Source organism: Sus scrofa, chromosome 12, assembly GCF_000003025.6.
Source record: "Sus scrofa isolate TJ Tabasco breed Duroc chromosome 12, Sscrofa11.1, whole genome shotgun sequence".
Classification (NCBI taxonomy): domain Eukaryota; kingdom Metazoa; phylum Chordata; class Mammalia; order Artiodactyla; family Suidae; genus Sus; species Sus scrofa.
Window position 1 is genome coordinate 36298240 of NC_010454.4, and position 11624 is coordinate 36309863.

General features: G+C 44.2%; 1 long non-coding RNA gene across 1 annotated transcript in view; it reads left to right on the top strand.

The window, feature by feature from the left end:
• Nucleotides 1-10113, top strand: part of LOC102157680 — a 133436-nt gene extending 123323 nt beyond the window's left edge. Inside the window, exon 5 of the long non-coding RNA XR_001299904.2 lies at nt 9806-10113. This is a non-coding gene — a long non-coding RNA (uncharacterized LOC102157680). The remainder of the gene's footprint in view (nt 1-9805) is intronic.

The following is an 11624-nucleotide window of genomic DNA, read 5'->3' on the forward strand; positions in this document are numbered from 1 at the left end:
GTCCAGGAAAGGCATGAATGGGACCTCTTTGGACCAGGAATCAATAGATAAAGTAGCCTGCTCTTTCTCGGAAAAGCCCAAAGGCTCTCCCAGGCTTATCCTCCCTCCCGTTGTTTCGGGGATTGTATTTGTCCCAATCAATTAATCTTCCACACCATTTCTCCCAAGAAATGAGGACTCTAAATTGTCTCCCCTAATGTCACAGAGATGTGCATATGAGGTCCCTGATAGGACAGAGTTTGTGTCAGCTTGTGGCAGGGTGTATAAGACATGTACAAATAAGAGGCTCCTTCTTGTGCTTGGGAGGCTAAATTTAGACCATGGGCCAGGATACGTGGAGATAAATTGCTTGGAACTCCGTCTTGAATCCTGTAGCAACAGAAAGCAACTACTCTGCCCTCCACCTCACATGGGGCCATTCTGATAAGAATCAGCACTGTGGGAATAAGGTCAAGAGTCCAGAGGACTCTCAGGGCTGCGGAATATGTACCACCGGCACTAAAACTCTAAATACGCGTTTCCCACAGAAATACTGTTCAGTCAGGGTCTTTAGTAGTTGTAGTACAATATTTAGGTACTTTAGAATTCTGTAAGCTTTTGTGGGCTGGCCTTTGGGCAGAGACACAATTTGTAATGTTGTCTCTATAGGAAAACTTGTTCCCAGTTCCAGACAACAGCCCAACAAATAAACTAGTAAGTTGGGAATTGCCTGTTTTGAGGCCTTTCACTGGCAAACACAATAGATTCCAAAGGCTTTCATAGTCAAGCTAAACTTACAGCCTGTGGTCTAAGATATTGGCTCTGAGCCCAGAAGCCCTCTTCTGCCCCTCTGTCCTCTCTCTGCTGAACATTTTGATTGAATTCCTCCTATCCTCAAGAGCCCATCAACCAGTGTTATCTCTGTCCCTGGATCCACCTGCAGGCATTACACTAAGGTAAAAGCTGAATACAGTTGGCCCTCCATAATGATGGGGTCTGCATCTAAGGATGCTGAGGGCTGACCATGGGACTTGAGCATCTGTGGATTTTGGTATCCGTAGAGGACTGACTGTACTTTTAATCCTAAATTTTTAAATTAAAACATTTCAGAATTACAAAAAGTTTCAAGAATAATGAATGCTTGCAGTTCCCTGATAGTGTGGCAAGTTTAAGATCTAGCATTGTCACAGCTATGTCTACGGTTGCTGCTGTGGTGTGGGTTTGATCCCCGGCCTGGGAACTTTTTTTTTTTTTTTTTAATCTTTTGTCTTTTTAGGATCATACCCGTGGCACATGGAGGTTCCCAGGCTAAGGGTCCAATCGAAGCTACAGCTGCTGGCCTACACCACAGCCACAGCAATGCAGGATTCGAGCCGTATCTCTGACCTACACCACAGCTGTGAGCTGCACTCACGGCAACGCCGGATCCTTAACCCACTGAGCAAGGCCAGGGATTGAACCCGCAACCTCATGGTTACTAGTCGGGTTCGTTAACCACTGAGCCACTACAGGAACTCCCTGGTCCGGGAACTTTTGCATGCTGTGGGCATGACCCCCTGCCCCTAACTTTTTTTTTATTTTAAAAAGAATAATGGGAGTTTGTCATGGCTCAGCAGAAATGAATCCAATATCCATGAGGATGCAGGTTCAATCCCTGGCCTTGCTCAGTGGGTTAAGGATCCAGCGTTGCCATGTGCTGTGGTGTAGGTGGTCGCAGAGGCAGCTTGGATCCCGAGTCGCTGTAGTCATGGTGTAGGCCAGTGGCTACAGCTCCGATTTGACCCCTATGCCATGGGTGTGGCCCTAAAAAGACAAAAAAAGAAGAAGAAGGAGAAGAAAAATCCTTATGTAATCATCTTCAGAAAATAAAAACCACCTATGCAGTCAAAGCCCCTATAGCTTGTCCCTGGTCTCATTTCCTCTCCCTCCTATCCTAGAAGTAATCACATTTTGATTCCAGTGATTGTCATGGCCATGTAAATTCTCAACTGTTATATACACTTACCCTGGGTGGCCCCTCTGCAAGGATGGTGGAAGTGTAGAGAGTAGGAAAAAAATCACTCTGGGGAATATGGACCAGGGGATCCCGGCCCTAATCCAGGTTTGGGGTTGGGGACTTAACCCATGCTGTGGAGGTGTCATTTTAGGAAATGGAGGAAACAGTCTGTACGTGGCAGGCCAATATTCTGGAAGGAAGCAGGGAAGGCATCCAGGACAGGGTGTCTCATGAGCTGGATTTGTCTAGCCCGGCAGATGGTCTGTGTCTGGCAAGCATGGAATCAAGGCCAGGAACTCAGTAATCATAGAAAAGGGTGGGCAAGACTGGAAAAGTCTCTTCAGAGAGGCGACCTCTCTGAGGCCCACATTTCTAGGCTACAGGAACAGGGACAGATAAAAGTCCATTCCCTCCCTCAGTCACTCATCCAACAAATTAATCCCTAAGTCACAGGCAATACGTTAAGCATTAGAAGGGAGGAATGTAAACAAGAACCAAAAAATAGTTCCTGTTCTGAAAAAACCCCAATTAGAAGAGAAGAGGACATATAAAAATAATTACAATAGAATATGGTGGAGTTCCCATCGTGGCTCAGCGGTTAACGAAACCGAGCAGCATCCATGAGGACGTGGGTTTGATCCCTGGCCTCGTTCAGTGGGTTAAGGATCCCGTGTTGCCATGAACTGTGGTTTAGGTTACAGACGCAGCTCAGATCCCATGTTGCTGTGGCTGTGGTGTAGACTAGTAGCTACAGCTCTGATTTGACCCCCAGCCTGTGAACCTCTATATGCTTCAGGTGCAGCCCTAAAAAGACAAATAATAATAATAATATTATTATTATATTATTTGGGAGCATCTTTTTTCTTACATACTAGATAGATTACAAGCTCCTGCTAGCAAACACTACACTTTTTTTTTCATATTTATATCTCCCCAGTGCCTAGCACAATGCAATCAACTGCATAATGTAAGCCTAGTAATATGCTCTAGCTCCGATTCAACCCCAGCCTGGGATCTTCCATATGCTGCAGATGCAGCCCTAAAAAGACAATAAAAAATATAAATATGGTAAGTTAAAAGATAAAAAGGAGCAGCATCAGACCGGTACACCAGGTGTGAGTTTAAGAAATAATTCTGGAGTTCCCATTGTGGCTCAGTGGGTTAAGAACCCAACATAGTGTCCTTGGGGATGGGGGTTCGATTCCTGGCCTTGTTCAGTAGGCTAAGGATGCAGTGTTGCTGTAAGCTGCGGCACAGATGCAGCTAAGATCCAGCATTGCTGTGGCTATGGTGTAGACCACAGCTGCAGCTCCAGTTTGATCTCTAGCCAGGGAACTTCCATAGGCTGCAGGTGTAGCCTTAAAAAGAAAAAAAAATAAGAAAGAAAGAATCCAGAATGCAGCTTCTTAGGGAGGCATTAGAGAGTTTGGTGGCACAGGGAATCTCTAAGGGATGTTCTGGGGCAAAGGGAGGGGATAAGGTGGCAGAGGTCAGAAATTCGGATTCATTGGGTAGCATGAATCAAGAGGAGACAGATATCTGGAATGAAACAGGAGGTCAGGCAGCGGACAGATGGGGCAACTGTCAGCGTGTGCTTATAGGTCCTCCTTTAGTCACAACCTTCCTGACACCACCATTTGGAATCTATGCATCACTCGAATCCCCATACTTCTCTACTGCTGCTTCTCTTTACCCTACCAGATTTTTATTTGTGTGCTTAGGACTCCTGTCTGTTGGTGAACAAATTCTCCTACTTCCTCAACTTCTTTATCGAACTGTCTGTAGTCGACACATTTTGGAGTCTCTTCCCAGCTCGCAAAGACATTCCTGGCACCTCTCCTCACCCGTAATGGTTACTCCCTCAACCATCCACTCCCTACTGGCCACCGATAACTAGAGTTCATGTCTGTTACATGCAACTAGAGACCTAGCAAATCTCCCACCACCTTCTAGCCTGAACTGAAACCTGGCTTTCCCTGAGGTTACCACTTCCCCTGCAGTCCTTTCAAGTAGAAGCTATTTATTCCTCCTTGCCCCACATAGAGAGGGGCATTGGCAACTGCCCTCTGGCTCCTGAAGCTATAAGTTGTCTCCTCTATTCTAGTGTGAAAAATCTGCCCCACTGAGATCCGTGCCATTCAACTAGTCATCTTCTGTCCTGTCATCTCCCAGCCTGGTTACACGCTCACATTTTGTTAAATGCCTGGCTCATTTCTTCATCCTGGGAGGAGAGGGATTTTGCTGTCTCCATGGAACAGCCACTTGATGGCCCAGCTTCTTAGTTCCCTGACCTTGCAAACTCACCATCTTCATTCCTAGTCTACTCAGCCTAGTCCCAGTGGTCGTACCCTGTACTTGGTCACCTCCGGTACAGTTCCACTATGGAAAATGTGAACTCTCCGTCGCTATAACTACCCATCCAGCTCTCCCATTTGACACCATCTGATGGATTGAGGCCTCTGCACATTTTCAGCTATATTTTCAGCCTATTGGATAAATCTTTTCATTTGTTTCCCATCAGCTTTCTTTCTCTTTCATCCTCTGCCATCATTGCAAACCTTCACTACTCTTTCCAAGCTCTACACAGTCAGGTGAAACTGTTCATTTATTAATTTACACATTAATATTATTCAACAAGGAGTTTCCATCGTGGCTCAGTGGAAACGAATCTGACTAGTAACCATGAGGTTGCAGGTTTGATCCCTGACCTCCCTCAGTGGGTTAAGGATCTGGCGTTGCTGTGAGTTGTGGTGTAGGTCGAAGATGCAGCTCAGATCTGGTGTTGCTGTGGCTGTGGCTTAGGCCGGCGGCTACAGCTCTGATTCGACCCCTAGCCTGGGATCTTCCACATGCTGCGGGTGTGGCCCTAAAAAGCCAAAACAAACACAAACAAACAAGCAAATTATTTGATAAATGTCATTACCTATTTACTATGTGCCAGGTACTGTGGCTACAAAGGCACAGCTTTGCCATTGAGGAGCTCACAGGCAAGGAGGAGGCCAATCCAATAATCACACACGTAGCAATTACAAACCAAGATAAGACCTGGGGGATGGAGCCTGGAGGTGGAAAGGAGTCTTTCAGAAAGAAGAAAGAGCATGAGCAAAACTCAGAGGCAAAATGGAGTGTGATTTGAGGAAATGAAACAAAAAGACCTATATGGAGACAGAAAACTAGAAAGAAAGTGGTGCAGGGTGAGACTGAGTGAGGGGAGTGAGTTGTGGTGTAGGTCGAACCTCAGTCTTTTGAAAAGACCACTCTCAAGGGACCACCAGGTGAAGTGCAGGGCTTTTTTAGGGCGGTGAACCTGTTCTGCATGATACTGTGATGGTGGATACATGACAGTATGCCTCTGTCCACACCCATGGAACTTTATGACACAAAGTGAACCCCAGGATGAACTATGGGCTTCGGCTAACAATCGTATATTTTATTCATTCATTAATTTATGTATTTATTTTAAAGAAAAAAATTTGTTTTTATTTTCAGAGCTTCACCTGTGGCATATGGAGGTTCCCAGGCTAGGGGTCTCATTGGAGCTGTAGCTGCCGGCCTACGCCACAGCCACAGCAATGTAGTATCTGAGCCGCGTCTGTGACCCACACCACAGCTCATGGCAACACCGGATCCTTAACCCACTGAGCGAACCAGGCATCTAACCCGAAACTTCATGGTTCCTAGTCGGATTCGTTTCCACTGCGCCACAACGGGAACTCCCAAGAAACTTTTTTTTTGACTGTACCTGCAGCATGTGAAAGCAATCCAATAATGTGGAAGTTCCCAGGCCAGCAATCAGAACCACAGCAGTAACAATGCCAGATCCTTAACCCACTCCACCATGAGGGAACTCAATAATAGTATATTAAGGTGTTCTCTTATGGCTCAACCAGTTAAGGATCAGGTGTTGTCACTGCAGCAGCTCAGGTTGCTGCTGTGGTGCAGGTTCGGTACCTAGCCCAGGAACTTTTCACATGCCGCAGGTGCAGCCCAGAAAGAAAAAAAAATAGTATATTAACATTGGTTCTTGATTGTAACAAATGTACCACATTAATGCAAGATAGTAACAATAGGGGAAGCTAGGAGTAGAGTACAGAGGGGGTATAAGGGAACTCTGTAATGTGTGCTCAATTTTTTTTATAAACCTAAAACTGCTCTAAGAGATAAAGTCTATCAATTAATAAAAAAGATAAAGGTGGGGGGAGACCACTGGCTGCTATGAGGAAAGTAGATTGGAGGCAGAGGAAATGTGGACAAGCCAGTAGAAATCTGTCTCAGAAGTCCAGTCAAGAGGAGATGGTAGCTCAGACTAGAGTGGTTATAGAGAAAAAGGAAAGAAATGGGTAGAAGATGATATTGATAAGACCTGGTGTTGGATTGGATATGGGTTGGGGATCTAGGGCCACTGAGATTTCTGACTTGCCCAACTTGATTGAGTGATGTCACTTGATGCTTAAATAAGGATCTAGGACAATTTTATCAACACTATCACTACTTGCTAAGAAACCATTGAACACATAGATTTTTTAAACTTTTATTTTATTATTATTATTTTTTTAAATAGTTTTTTCCCCAATACAATTTTTTTTCTACTGTACAGCATGGTGACCCAGTTACACATACATGTACACATTCTATTTTCGCATATTATCATGCTCCATCATAAGTGACTAGACATAGTTCCCAGTGCTACACAGCAGGATCTCATTGCTAATCCATTCCAAAGGCAATAGTTTGTATCTATTAACCCCAAGCTCCCCAATCACCCTACTCCTTCTCCTTACCCCTTGGCAACCACAAGTCTATTCTGCAAGTCCATGATTTTCTTTTCTGTGGAAAGGTTCATTGGTGCCTTACATTATATTCCAGATATAAGTGATATCATATGGTATTTGTCGTTGTCTTTCTGACTTATTTCACTCAGTATGAGAATCTCTAGTTCCATCCATGTTGCTACAGAGGGCATTATTTTGTTCTTTTTTATGGCTGAGTAGTATTCCATTGTGCATACATAGTTTCTTAATATGCATGTAAATGTGATGCTCACACAAAAGACATGTTGTTGTCTGCTTTTCAGCTCTGACTCTGCTCACTCCCCACCAGACCTTCTTTAAAAGGGAGGCCATCCTATGAGTCCTGTCCTTACTTCAACCATTAATTGAAGTATACAAGGTTACATGGCTTTTCTGGACCTTAGTATTTACACCAGTAACACAAGAAAGCTGAACCAGATGGTCTCTAAAGGGTAGTACAGAGTTGGGATGGAGGATGCCAATGGTTTCTAGTAGCCAGTGGTCTTCCAAATACAGAAGTACTCTTCATGCGTATCTCTCCTCAACCCCTGGGCCTTCACGATGAATGCTAATATATTGTATTTCTTGGTCATTGTTCTCCATCTGGCATAGACTAGTTCCTGGATTCCTTCTTCGGTTCCAGGACTGTGACTACGGTCTACATGATCTGCCCTAACTGCAAATAACTATAGACCAACATCAAATACTTCTAAGTCAGGTTTGGAACACAGTACCAGATGGTCCGAGGAACTTTAGTCCTCTGTGTGTTTTTATTTCAAAACCAAGCCTATCTTCAGACAGCAGAACAAATGTGCCAACATCCTGTTCCAAAAACCAAAATACACAAACTCCCAGGAACCACCAGCCCTTTAGTCAATCTGCCTTCTAGAGAATGCTGTTACTATTCAATATCCCTGGGTTTACTTCCTTTCCAGCCACACCAGTAACACAGCCCAGCACCTGGGGCCAACTGAGATGTGCCAACTTTGTCACCAACCTACAATCAACAGTGTAGGGGGCTGCCCCTCAATCAGACCTTCTTCTCCATGTAAATTCCTAACTGTGGATTCCTACAGGGACACTCAAGGTCATGTGCTCTAGTTGTGGCCATGATGCCTTTGCATACTACGGCTTGTCTAAAAATGCTTCATCGAGAACTGCCTAAAGTAAACACAGCAGAAGTCCAGCATAGAAACCAGCACTATGTTGAAACCTTTGGCACTTAGCCTCAGACTAAGGACTGTCTCAGAGAATGCAAAGGCCTCTTGCTCTTGCCACTTCTTCCAACCAGCCCTGGGAACCACACCTCAAGGAAACTATCCCTGATCTACCCCTGCCTAAGGCGATGATACCTTCCTGCAGGAAACAAGGCAGAGTTTCCCTACGCCTCACTCTGGCCATGATTTGAGTGATGACCCCTGCCCTATGTTATGTTCAAAACCACTCCTGCTCTCTGCCCTTCTTCCTCTCCAGAGGCCCTGAATCAAATAAGTGCCCTCTAACTTTCCATCTCATGAAGGAGAAAGTTCCCTATGGATGAAATCCTTCCCCATTTAGATGACGGCTCTGGAGTGTAAAGTTTATCCCCAGTGGTAAATGTGTTAATTCTATACAATGTCTGCTATACTGTAATATCTTCCTTTTATGGGAAGCTTATTAATCTGAGCTAAACTACAGGTTGCTGGCAAGCCACTGTATTAATTGTCCTTGGTCGAATGCCAACCCTTGGTCCAATCAGCTCTGTTTTGGGGAAAGGGGAGTGTCTTAGTAATAAACATGACAGCCTATTGCTGCTGCTCCTGAAGGCAGCTAGTTAGTCCATAGAGCATCCAGCAACTGATCCCAAGCCCTGGTTTGAACAAAAAAGCTGAGGCAATCAGAATACACCTGAAGCACTTTTGCGATTATTTGATTAAGGCCTCTCTCCCTCTGACTAAACTAACCTGCTTGGGGACACACAGCCAATGCTCAATAGATTTTTTTTTAAGTTAATGAATGAAGCAGAATGGCTCTAGGGTTAAGAGAAGGTGGGGAAGTCAGGAGGGGACTTGAATGAGTCAAAGGTTTGACTAAGTCAAGTTATGAGTAACTCGGTTATGAGTAAGCAGAATGTAGGATGCAGAAGAGATACCCGGAGTAGATGGTAAGAAAGGCAGGCAGTAGTGAGTGGAGGATGTGGCAGACACACAGGGAGTAGCTGAATAACTTAAGAGGGATAAAGATGCACACAAGCTGTGGCTGAGGTCTTGGAACTGCCTCGAATCCATAACCACCCTCTAATTCTTGTTCTTCCCGACCCTGATAGCTCGTCCTTCCCTGAATTTCCATAAATATTGTATCTTTGTAATAAACCATTTATTCGTAAAGGTAACTTGAGTGAATTGCCACTTGTTGGGAGTCTCAGCATTGGGGAGCCTTAGGACAGTATGTGAGCTCCAAGGAATCCAGTTTTTATTTTTCCCATGAAGCACATTATTCCCTTCTGTGGCCAGTCTATATGGAAATGTCCTGACATGCTTGAATATGGAGTGGAGACACAGTGAAGGCAGGTTAAGAATCCAGGGTTGTCCCTGCTGTGGCTCAGGTTTGATCCCTGGCCCTGGAACTTCTACATGCCACAGGCACAGCCAAAAAAAAAAAAAAAAAGGAGAGACACAGCTGAGACTCAATCTACAACTCCTGCCACTCATATCTTTCTTTTTTCTTCACCTCATGTTTTTAAGAAAACCCTCTTATCACTCTCGAGCTAGGGCCACCAGGTTTACTTGGCCACATCACATTTTAAAATTAAAGATTAGGAGGAAAAATAAATGTTACTTTTGAATAATATGTATGAGGCATTATGAAGATCATTTTCATCATACTATCAGTGATGACTGCTTGATTGTTATGAATCTTGGATAACCTTACTGTCAATTATCCCGATGGTCCTGAGCCACTTTTGGTGCCTGTATACATAGATTCCTATTGCTGCTATAACAAATTACCATACCTTTCATAGCTTAAATAATACAAAATTTGTTATCTTACATCTCCGTAGGCTAGAAGTTCAACATGGACAACATCAGACTAAAATCAAGATATTATCAGGGCTTTATTCCTTTCCGGAGGCTCTGGGGAAGAATCTGTTTCCTAGTCTTTTCCAGCTTCTGCAGGACGCCTGCATTCCTTGGCTCATTCACCCTGCTTCCATCTTCAAAGCCAGTAATGGTGAGTTGAGTCCTCTTTACATTACACCTTTCTGATTCTCCATAGTCACATCTCCCTGATCTCAACTGCTTTTAAGAATTCATGGGATTATTTGGAGTTCCCGTGGTGGCACAGTGGTTAACGAATCTGACTGGGAACCATGAGGTTGCAGGTTCGATCCTTGGCCTTGCTCAGTAGGTTAACGATCCGGCGTTGCCGTGAGCTGTGGTGTAGGTCGCTGACGCGGCTCGGATCCTGCGCTGTTATGGCTCTGGCGTAGGCCAGTGGCTATAGCTGTGATTCGACCCCTAGCCTGGGAACCTCCATATGCTGCAGGAGCGGCCTAAGAATGGCAAAAAGACAAAAAAAAAAAAAAAAAAAAAAAGAATTCATGGGATTATTTTGGACCCACCTGGATAGTCCAGAATAATCTCCCATCTCAAGGTCGTTAGCCTTAAGCACATCTGTAAAATCCCTTTTGCCAGTTATGGTTCAACATATTCATCCTATTCACAGGTTACAGGTTACAGGATTAGGACTTGGGCTTTTTTAAAAAAAAAAAAACAACCAAAAAAATAGCTGCACCCACAGCATTTGGAAGTTCCCAGGCTAGGGACTGAATCTGGGCCAGAGCTGTGACCTCTGCAGCAGCTGTGGCAACACTGGATCCTTTAAACTACTGTGCCAGGCCAGGGATTGAACCTGCACCATCTCAGAGACAACGCCGGATCTTAACCCATGGTGCCACAGTGGAAACTCCAGGACATGGATGTTTTTGAGGAGCAATTATTCCGCAGTTATACACTGTAGTTACAAGTTTTTATGTTTTTATAAGAACATCCAGGATCAAGATAGCAGTAATTATGTCTAAAAAGTCTGAGTAGTTTGTTAGATGGAGAACCTTACAATAAGACGTAAGGAATGGTTTTGTTCATTAAAGATCAGCAGAAAGGAAAGAGAATTACCAGTTATGGAGTGCCATTAGCTTCAATGTGTCTGGCACAGTGAAATATGTACTTATCTCGGTTAACTTTCACAAGTCTTTCCGATAAATATTATCTCCATTTTATAGTTGGGGACACTGAGACTCAGCGTGTTTAAATAATTTGTGCAAAATCACATAGCTGTTAAGTGGTAAAGCTGAAATTCAAACTAACTGTCGGACACTAAAACCCATGCACTTTCCACTGTGTCACTTAGCCTCCCAAATTTTCTATGGAACTTAGCTCATCTATATATACATTGATACAGTACCAGACAGGAGATTTCTTCGGGAGCTTTAAGATACTTTCTTGGACTCTTTAAAGATGCACTTGGCATTGCACATCTAAAAAGAAAACATGTTCCTAGGACGGTACTCTATTTCCCCACTCTGGTGTATAGCCAGGAAAACTACTAGACACACTAAATATTTCTCTCAGAAAGAGACCATGGCTAATCCTGCCATTTTATGAACCAGGAAGGCTGTGGACCTGGGGATTTACTGACCAGATTCATGGTCCAATCAAGTCCTCTCTTTCCATCAGTGACCCTCGCAAAAGCCTGCATCCATGAAGCCAGTGAAGACAGCCCTGAAATACTTGTCCAGAGAACTCTGTCAAGGCTCACCCCGACTCCTAATCATCCAGTCACAATTATTAGCAAGGTCACAGACCAGACTCCCTACAGAA